This window comes from Pteropus medius, unplaced genomic scaffold (genome assembly GCF_902729225.1).
Source record: "Pteropus medius unplaced genomic scaffold, Ma_sr-lr_union100, whole genome shotgun sequence".
Lineage (NCBI taxonomy): Eukaryota > Metazoa > Chordata > Mammalia > Chiroptera > Pteropodidae > Pteropus > Pteropus medius.
In genome coordinates this window covers 5,987,419-5,996,262 of record NW_024340700.1, presented here as the reverse complement: position 1 = coordinate 5,996,262, position 8,844 = coordinate 5,987,419, and the positions used below count along the sequence as shown (strand labels likewise).

The 8,844-nt window shown below is 60.8% G+C and overlaps 1 long non-coding RNA gene across 5 annotated transcripts in view; it reads left to right on the top strand.

Moving 5' to 3' along the window:
• Positions 1 to 7,578, top strand: part of LOC120617716 (uncharacterized) — a 13,554-nt gene extending 5,976 nt beyond the window's left edge. Inside the window, exons 3-4 of one of the 5 annotated variants that reach the window (XR_005657015.1) lie at positions 4,364 to 4,573; positions 5,669 to 7,578. This is a non-coding gene — a long non-coding RNA (uncharacterized LOC120617716). Of the gene's footprint in view, positions 1 to 563; positions 713 to 1,929; positions 3,782 to 4,363; positions 4,691 to 5,668 lie in introns of those variants that run through there. The other 4 variants (XR_005657008.1, XR_005657014.1, XR_005657013.1 and 1 more) reach the window with 4 other exon arrangements.
• The last annotated feature ends 1,266 nt before the right edge of the window (positions 7,579 to 8,844 follow it).

Genomic DNA, 8,844 nt, shown 5'->3' with positions numbered 1-8,844 from the left:
GCTGGTGGTGATGGTGATGGTGGTTGTGGTGGTGACACAATAAGCATGTATACAAGAACTCGAATTAGATTATCTGCTCCATTTTGATTTCTAACGTTTTAGCACTATAAGTTTTATCTTTTCAACTAGTGATTTAAAGACAGATCACCTTTTACACGTATGTTTTTCTACTTCCCTTACATATAGTGCTCATGTTGCATATGACATTCGTCATTTGTCGGAGGCCTCAGCACTCCCACTGTGACCGTATCTTCCTTAGGCCCCTCGTTTTTTCTCGTTTTTCTCAGTCATACCATGCTAGAATCTCTAAAGGTATCCCGGAGCTTGGCCCATTTTGGGGGGAGGGCGTTCACGCGTACTGGGTCATTCTAATAGGAGTGGGAAAGGACAGTTCTTTTTGGGGGCGTCTGCATGGCCTGAGTTTGACTCGCCATTTTCCGAAGCGGAGCCCATCCTGTCACGTGATTGAAGAGTGCTGACCCCTCAGTGTCTGCGAACCCGTCTGGGTGTGTTCTGCTTCCTGTCTGTTGACTGAGGCTCTTTAAAAGTGATCTGTATTACAGCAGTGCGTGCAGCGGGTCATCATGGAAGCCACGCTTCCCGAGTCCACCGTGCATCCCCAGGTGTGGGCAGCCCTCCTCCCTTCTCCCGCTTCGCCCCCTCGGTGACATCGCCCCCCCGCCCCTCCGCCATCGGCTCACCAGCCCGTTCTTCGCCAGAAGCCTGAGTCCAGCCCAGCTGCCGGAAACGCAGTGCTCTGATCGAGTACATCTTGGGAAGAAACACTTTTCATTTTGAAGAAAAATGGCTCATCAGTAATATTGAAGGAAAGTGAAAAGGAGAAAATCACCATTAAACAGCCTATTTTCATGCTGTCTGTGTCATTGATTCTAGCCCCACAGGCCCTTCGTTGCCTCCCGTGGCGTACGACAGTGACAAACAGAACCCAGTGTTCCGCGTTCCTCCACCCAGAGGTCTCCTCCCCACCCCATTCGGTAGCTGGCCTTGTGATTTGCTTGACAGCAGAATGTGATGGAACGACGTCACTTGTGTCTTGGAGCCTGGGCCACGGAGTTGTGAGAAGCCAGGGTGGAGGGCCGGCGTCCATGGGCGGGCCGGTCCGCCCAGCAGCCGCACTGTGTCTCGCCGATTTGGGGTCACACATTGCTTCTCAGCCTGCCGTCTCCAGAACTGGGATGAGTCTGATAGCTGATGGAGTGGCATTGTTTAACTGCATGAATTTTTTCTTTTTTTCTTTCTTAGTGGCACCTGAAACAGGGATGTGTTCTGTAACTGATGGCAGCTTGAGAGGCAGGGAGGTCTGTCATTGTGCGTTTATGACCATCGGGCACTGTGCTAAGTGTCCTAGCTGACCGACTGCTCAAGCGAGCCCACGTCATACAGTCTGGCACGGCCCTCGTTTCACAACTGGCGAAGTCTCAGGCCGGGGCAGGACAAGGGAACCCTCACCTCCTGGTCACCAGGCTAGGACAGGTCAGACCCGAAATTAGAGCCTAGCCCGACTGTCCTCAGATTTCAGGCCAGAAATAGTTGTTTTGATCAAAATCACTTCACCGTGGGGTTCAACCAGAGATTAGTCATGCCCGTGGCTTCGTCCTTCTCGCTGAGTCAGTGCACAGGCCGAATGGCGCAGCAAGAATAAGAGGCGTTCGCAGCCAGGACAGATGAGATGTTCTGCAGACTCTACGCGGCTGGACTCTGTACCTCGGCGCAGAACAACTGTGAAGTCAGCATTTGCCGTTAGGCCATCACGACGTGGTTGGGCTCTTGGCAAGATAAGAAAGCCCCGGCTGGCGACCGGGACCTGCGTGTCTGCGCCCACCTGCTTCCGCCCAGGCTGGGCCCGGCTGACCCCCAGCTGGAACGTCAAGGTTTCTGGGTGCCTGAGACGTCCTCTGCATTCCATAGGTGCAGGATCCAGTTTAGGACAGTCTGGGAGACCTGGGGCCACGTGCTGAGCGAGTGACTGGACGCAAGCAGCCCGAATGCAAACCCACACTTGTCATTTGCTGGCCTACACTTCCGAGGAGACGCTGGACCTCTGTGCTGAGTCTCCCTGTCTGCACAGTGGGCACGATGGTGGCATCTAGTTCAGGTCGCGGTGAGGAACCCATGCATGAGTAACCCCGGAGTCCATGGGAGGGCGCCTGGCACGGAGGGCAGCGTTGTTGTTAGTGACTATTGCGCAAATTGCAGGTAAGACTTTTCCGCTTCCCAGACATGGCCTGGCGCTGGTGCTGGTCAGTCTCAGCTTCTCCGAAGTCCTCGAGTCCCTTTCCAGTGAACACAGGGTCCCCTACCCCCGGGGCTGCAGACAGTGTGGGTCACGGCCTGTCAGGAACCGGGCCGCACAACAGGAGGTGAGTGGTGGGTGGGTGAGCAGTGAACTTCATCTGAATGCATCTGTATTTGCAGCCGCCCCCAGCGCCAGCATCACCGCCTCAGCTCCGCCTCAGATCCTTAGGCATCAGATTCTCATAGGAGCACCAGTCCCTGGTGCCACAAAGGCTGGGAACTATTTGGTTGGCAGATCAACTCTCTCTCCCACCCACACGTTCCTCTGTCCACACCCCTACAATGACCCATTGGTGCCTTGGGGGGTCATTTTGCATTTTCTTGGTTGCGCTGGATTCTGGGGGTTAAGGTAAATCTATGACACACTTTGGTGTCTCTTTCAGATCTCAGATCCCAGCCAGACGTTAAGGTTTTCAATTCTCAAATGGTTTAGCCTAAAAGGGAAGAAGAGGCTGCGTTTGTGGTCACACTAGAAGGTGAGAGAGGAAAGCGACAAAGCGAGACTTGAATTTATGGTGATCGCGAATGAAGGTCATAAGGACACTGAGCTCGCCCTTGACGTCTTGGTCAGGGGCACGGGAAGGCAGCTGCCGTGCTTGAGGACAGTCAAGCAGCACTGCCAAGAGGCCCACGGGGATAGGAGCAGATGCCTGCGGCCGACAGCCACCATCGGCCTGCACGCCGCCGGAGGGAGCCACCTCGGACGGGGCCCGCTGGTCCCAGGCAGCCTGTCCAACGGCCACAGCCCCACGGCCTCGTGAGAGACCCCAGGCCAGGGCCGCCCAAGCTGCTCGGGACTCCGGACCCACAGAAGTTGGGAGAGCGAATCCACACTTGTTATCGCTTTAAGCCATTAAGTTTTGGGGTAATTTGCTACAAAAACTAGATGACCGACAGGACCGTGGAGCAGCTGTCTTCGGTCTGCTTCGCGTCTGGCATCGTCGCGGTGGCCCGTCTTTGGCACAGCCAGGCCTCAGGAGCTAGGAAGCTGGAATAAGCCCACTTTGTTCTGCAGACGTCCCTGAGTTTTCCTCATCCCGGGAGAGTCTCTTTAAGGCCTCGGGGGAGGGGAGCTGGGGATGCAGAGGAGAGGGCCACGTTGTCGATGGCGTGTTCGTCATCACTTGTCTTCGTTGGCATTTGGCTTCGGCTACTACACGTATTTGAAGGAGAAGGAAGCAGGGAACACGGCGGCCCGAAGAAACGGTCCGCGGGAGATGCGCGGCCCCGGAGGGGTTGGGTGGCCGCGGCTTCGTCACGGCGAGCCACAGCCGGGAACGGAGCCAGCTCCGGCAGGCCACAGGGACGGCCTTCGACCCGCTGTGGGGGACAAAGTGATGGGATCTGGGAGGGAAGTCGGTGTCCACTCTGGCCTCTCCTCTGTGCCGTAAAGGGCCGTTCCCAGCTCCCGGGTGCACGGGGACAGCTGACGGCGCTGGTGAAACTCACGGGGGGTTAGCGTCCGCGTCCGCGTCCGCACCTGCCGTCCACGGCTTGCCAGCGCTGATCCTGCTCCGCACGCCCCGCGGGGGGCGGCCCACGTCACGACTGTTCACGATCACATCCTGGCTCCAACCGCGGGCGGCTCCTCCTCCGAACGTGGCGCCAGGGCATGTGGGCCGCCTCTCCCGCCCAGGAGAGGTCCCGGGAGGTGGGGACAGTCACCTCTTCCCTTACTTCCAGTGCCCCGGGGCGCTCACCTGTTAACTTCCAGGCTGGCTTACAATCTCTGGGCCCCCACCCTGGGATGCCAGCCAAGCGTCCTGCCCCCGGGCGTCGGTCCTGCAAGGACAATGGGCAGGGCCTGCCCCTCCCCACGCCAACCTCCATCTCTCTCGAGGGAGGACCGCACACCCTCCTGATCCCAAGGCCCTGGCTCGTGCTGTTCACACGCAAACGCTGGCCCTCGGAACAGGGCCCTCGGAATTCCAGGGGGACCCTCTCTCGGCAGAGCCGGGATCTCATGTCAGAGGCCACACAGGACACGTGTCTCCTCGTCCGTGTGAGACCTCAGAGTCACGAACAAAGCTTGTCTCCCGCATGGCAGAACCTCCGATGACCAACAGTAACAGTGACGGAAGCTACTTGTCTAAAAGAAGGTGCTTCCGGTGCACGAGGCCACACACAAGCCTGCCCACTCCCCACATCCCCAGCATCGCCGCCCTGAGCCCTCGGGCCGCCCTGTCACCCCCAGCACCTGCCTCTCCGCTACATAACTGCCCACTCTCCACTCTCCCCCCGCCCCACATCTAAGCAGGTGAGCTCCTCAGTGACAAAGTGCTGCTCCGTCCTGCTGGCTGACCAGCCAGCCTCGCCTGGCTGAGCAGCTGGAGCAGGAGGCCCCCAGCTGGGCCGGCAGTGACCTCTAGCTGTGGACTGTGCGAGCTTGGGGAGCCGGCGGGGGTTGGGGGACAGGCGGAGGGGGTGGGCGTGGGGAGGTTCCCCTCACTGGGGCTCGGGGCGTGGCCCTTGTCCAGCTGAGTGGCTGCGATTTGTCACCGCCTGCGAGGCTTGTGCGGGTGTCTGCCAGGCCCAGTGCCCCTGGGTCCCAGGCAGGCCACAGGCGGGGCCGTGGGCGCCGAGCAGGAATGCCCCATCTGTGCCAAGTGGTCATGCTGGAGAGGTTGCGTAAACAGAGCCGGCCCCAGGAGCACCCTGCGTGGGAGGGGCAGGCTCGGGAGTGCGGCCGTGGCCGGTGGGGGTGCGGAGAACCCTTCCGACTGAGGCTCCCATGAGCATTCGCCATCGCATGAGCCCAGAAGTGACCACAGAGGCCGCAGGCTTCATTTTCTGCCTTCCTCCCCATCAGCCAGGCTGACCTGGGCTGGCCCTTCACCGGGCAGCACAGGCTGGGCCACCTCTGGTGTGCAAGGTGGCTTGGGACCCGCAGGCCTTTCCTCTCCAACTGGGCTCCGGCTGCCCAGCAGGGGCCTCCCTGGACGCACCTGCTAGTGGCTCCCGCCCCGCCCAGGCACGCCGGATCCTCCGGGCTTGGGCCCCGCCGTGCTGTGTCCACAGGCCGGGGTCCCGTGCAGAGGGCTCCCCTCGCTTCTCCCTCGTCTCTGCAGACCGCGGGCTGAGTCGGCCCTCTCTGATTCCCCCGCTTCGCCCCCACTCATTGGGCCCCGAGGCAGGGTGCTGGGCTGAGGGGGGCAGGGCCGGGCCCCACCGGTCAGGAGCAGAGGCGCCGCGCGTGGCTCCCCAAAGACAGGTGCCTGGTGACTCACGTGCCAGCCAGAACCGCAGGACCGACGTGCGTCTCTGTGTGCGGTTTATTCCAAAGATGTGTTGTGACAATTAACACAGCACAAACGTGCTCATAAAGGCATTTTCTTTCTTTCTTTCTTTCAAGACCAAACGTGAGTCACCGTGAATGGGTCAGATTGGGAGCACCCTCACGAGACGTTTCACTGAGCTTGTGGCCGCGTGCCCACAGCCAGCGAGAGGTGTTCCACCCGAGGGTGCAGAGACGTGTCGCCAGCAGGTCGCCCCGGGAGGCCTCCTCCATGGCGTGCCCCCCTCGTCACCGCCATCCCCACCTGCCGCTGCGCACGCGTGCGGTCGCACCCCGTGCCGACTGCACCGTGAAAAGTGCATTTCCCATCACCACGTGACACAAAAGGAAACCGATTCCACCAACGGAGGCGCCTCGAGCCGCCGGGCCTCCCCGGAGCGGCCAGGGCCGCGTCCGGGCCTTCTTCCCGGCCTGGTCGCAGGGCGCCTGAGCGCCAGGGTCCCTTCCCGTGCCGCGGTGTTGGACCCTGTGGAGAAGCAGCGTTAAGTCGCCGCGTGGAGCCTGGGGCTTGGAGTCTAACACACGGGGTTCAAATCCCGGCCCCGCCGCCTGCAGCTGTGACTCTAGGTGACACCAGTACTCTAGTTCTCCCCACCAGGATAGCTGGTCACCCTGCAAACAGTTCGTCTATTCTGGATACAAGTCCTTTATCCGACGTGGTTTTGCAAATACTCTTTCCTAATTTGTTGACTGTCTTCGTTTTCTTTGTGATCTTTTGAAGTGTAAAGAGGTTGATTGACAAGGTTCAATCTGTGTGATGTACTAGTCACCATTAAAAATAGGAAGATCTCCATGCCCGGTAAGCACCTGGCAGCCTCGGGGTGTCGGCGCATCTAGCTGGAGACCCGGGCCCCTCAGCCGTTGACCGGCCAGGGCTGTCCTCGGGCCTGTCCCAGGGGAGGGCAACTCGGGCTGCTCCGTTGTCCTCTGTTTTGCCCACTAGGAAAAAGAGCACGAAGTGAACCCAGGCAGCCGGGGCGGGTCCGCAGTCGGAGTGAGATGTCCCGTGGGGAGTCCCCAAGAGGGACAGTGCTGCCTGGTGGACACCCAGGTCAGTGAGCCTTTTCCCTGTGACCCAGCTGACCCTGTCATGTCGCAGAGCAAAGACCGAGACAAAGGACAGCAGGAAGCGTTTTATTGTGACTACTGTGGCGTTAAATGCAGGGGTCGCAGTGGGGCGGGGCTTAAAACAAAAGCACTTCCTGTTTCCTGGGGAGCGGACCGGAAGGAGCCAGGGATTCGGAGCTTTGTCCCACCACGGGCGGTGACATCGCGTGGCGAGCCTCCGCCCGCCGTTGCCCTTTGTTAATCGTCTTTTTCAGAATGGACGTGGAGCCCGCAGGCCCCTGACACCTCCCCGGCCTGTGGGGCTGGCACTGCCCCCTGCCAGGCACCCCGCCCCCGACTGCAGGAAAGCTTAGGCCACAGGCCGCCCCCACCCCAGGCTCAGCATGGCGCTGGGTTAATCCGTCGCTGGGGGTTTTGGTGAGGAGGCTTCTACATCCATGATCGCAGGCTGGGAGCTTTATGCACACCCCCTGTATTCTGCTCTGTTGAGGGGTCCCTGTTCTCAAGAGAACATATTTTGGGTTCCAGACACCCTGAGGCTAAGTTTAGGTGAGGACCTTGGTGACTGTCTACACATGGGGTGACGGCCCCACTGCCAGGCTGCTGGGCCCTCCCCCGGGATGAAATATGCTCTGCCAGCAGGCGGGGCAAATCAAACGTAAGAAAACAGAGCTCCTGTGAGGGACGCTCTGCCCTCTGACTCCAGGAAGGGCGGAGCCCAGTGAGAAAAACCGCTTTGATCTCCAGGGAACCGAAGTCCCTGGATTAGAAACAAAGGAAGCCGGGGTCCTGTTTACCTTACGGGTTGGTGTAGGAAGCACCTTTGTTTACCTTACTCTCCCTTTGAAGGACAGGGCCACTGGTTCACCTCTGGGCCTTGCCCCCCGCTCTCCCCCCCACAATAAGGTCGGTATGTCCTGTAGGCTGACGGCCCACACGTTAGGTCTGCAGGGCCCCGACTGCCCGTCCCCTGCCCCAGCAAGAAGGCACGGCGGGAACCGGGGGTCAGAGCTCTCCCAGTGCCTGTCCGAGGTCGGGAGCCTTATCTCTGGGGTGTGGCTCCCTTTCTCTACCCCAGGGATTCGCCACAGGAGAGGAGGTCTCAACGGGGCTGTGACACAGGCACAAACCTAAAACGCCAGGCTCTCGCCAGCTTCATGGGACCTGAGGCCTGGTGGGCCCAGAGCAGCTGGGGTCCGGGGTCACAGGGCCCGTAGGCCTCATCCCGCATCACCACGCACGGGGAGAGCTGTGCGTGTACAGAGAGATGAGCCGAGGAACAGGGTGCAGGAGGAGACGGGACAGGGGGCCCAGGCGGAGTGGGGGCCGCGGCCCGCAGCACAAGCCCGGCCCACAGCTCCAGCCACTCTGCCTGGGTTCAGACTCGTGCTCTCAAAGTGGAGCATCGGGAGAAGCTGCTTTTTCCCCAGTTGGGAACTTTTCGGAACCTTTTTGGGGGTCAGTTCGCACATGGAAGCCTGGACACGGGGCGCCGAGCCTCGGGAACTCAGTGTCCAGCGACAGGTCCTGTTACTGGGGCCCCCGTCCTCCGCTTTGGAAACTGTGGGTCACAGGGAGGGCGGGAGGTGGAGCCTTTCCGTAGGGACAGGAGAAGAGCTGGCCCACGGTCACGTGCAATGCCACCACCCGGTATGGGTGACAGTAAGTGGACAGGCGGGTGGGGCCAGGCTGTCGATCCTCACGTTTGTCTGCAGAGCCGTTCAGTGACAAGGACTTGGGGCGCCCTCACGCATCGTAGCTAGGTCCCCCCAAGGAGACCACTACTGTCCTCGCTTTGCATGTGGGGACAGCGGCTGAAGTGGCGTGAGTGGCGCCCGGGGTGAGAGCCGCCCCCGGCGCCAGGTCCTGGGTGTCGCTGCCGCAGGCCTGTGCCCCGCGCGTGGGGCGGGCCGCTCAGCCTCCCGCTCCCCGGGCACCGGCCCGCCAGCGGCGCCCCAGGGTCCCAGTCAGAGCCCGGCAGGAGGCCGAGTCGAGCTGGACAGCTGCCCGGCGTGAGTCCACTTTCAGGGCCACTGGGCCCCGCAACTTCCCAGATGGCAGAGATGTCGGATTAGCGCCCCCCACGGCACCCCGAGGACACGGCGAGGCGAGGAGTATGCTGACGATCCTGCGTGGGACGCGGCGTGCGGGCTTCTCACGGAGCA